The sequence below is a fragment of the Fukomys damarensis genome, unplaced genomic scaffold (genome assembly GCF_012274545.1).
Source record: "Fukomys damarensis isolate Sample0158 unplaced genomic scaffold, DMR_v1.0_HiC HiC_scaffold_31, whole genome shotgun sequence".
NCBI classification, from domain to species: domain Eukaryota; kingdom Metazoa; phylum Chordata; class Mammalia; order Rodentia; family Bathyergidae; genus Fukomys; species Fukomys damarensis.
The window spans coordinates 14942246-14942632 of NW_022900943.1; the positions used below are offsets into that span (position 1 = coordinate 14942246).

Below are 387 nucleotides of genomic sequence, written 5' to 3' on the forward strand. Positions count from 1 at the left end.
CCACGGCCGTCACCTCGCCCTTGCCCACAAGCCACTGCCACACACCCTCTGGCGAGCGGCTCCTCTGATCTATTGTTTAGAAAGAAGGCTAATTACAGCCCTATTCCGGAGGGCTCGGTTCCTCCCGAGGAAGCGTCCCCGGAACCGGGCTCAGCAAACTAACCCGATTAAGTCAGTGTCCCGCTCCCCTCCCCCGTTCAGCGACGGGGAGGACCGGAGAGGCTTCCAGGCGTCGCCAGGGGGTGGGGAGGGCAGGGGAAGCACCTCGGGAGAGTCCTGTCTGAAGCCACACTTCTCCAACCCGCACGCCACCAAGCGACCCGGCGCCCGGGGAGGCGCAGTCCCGGGTGCGCAGGCTGCGTACTTCTGCTCCGCGGAGCCTCCCGG

At 66.4% G+C, this 387-nt stretch overlaps 1 protein-coding gene across 1 annotated transcript in view; it reads right to left on the reverse strand.

Annotated features, from left to right (window-relative positions):
• Positions 1 to 387, reverse strand: part of Vldlr (very low density lipoprotein receptor) — a gene marked incomplete at its 5' end in the record, with an annotated part of 36981 nt that overhangs the window by 36323 nt on the left and 271 nt on the right. The gene's annotated exons all lie outside the window — the stretch shown is intronic.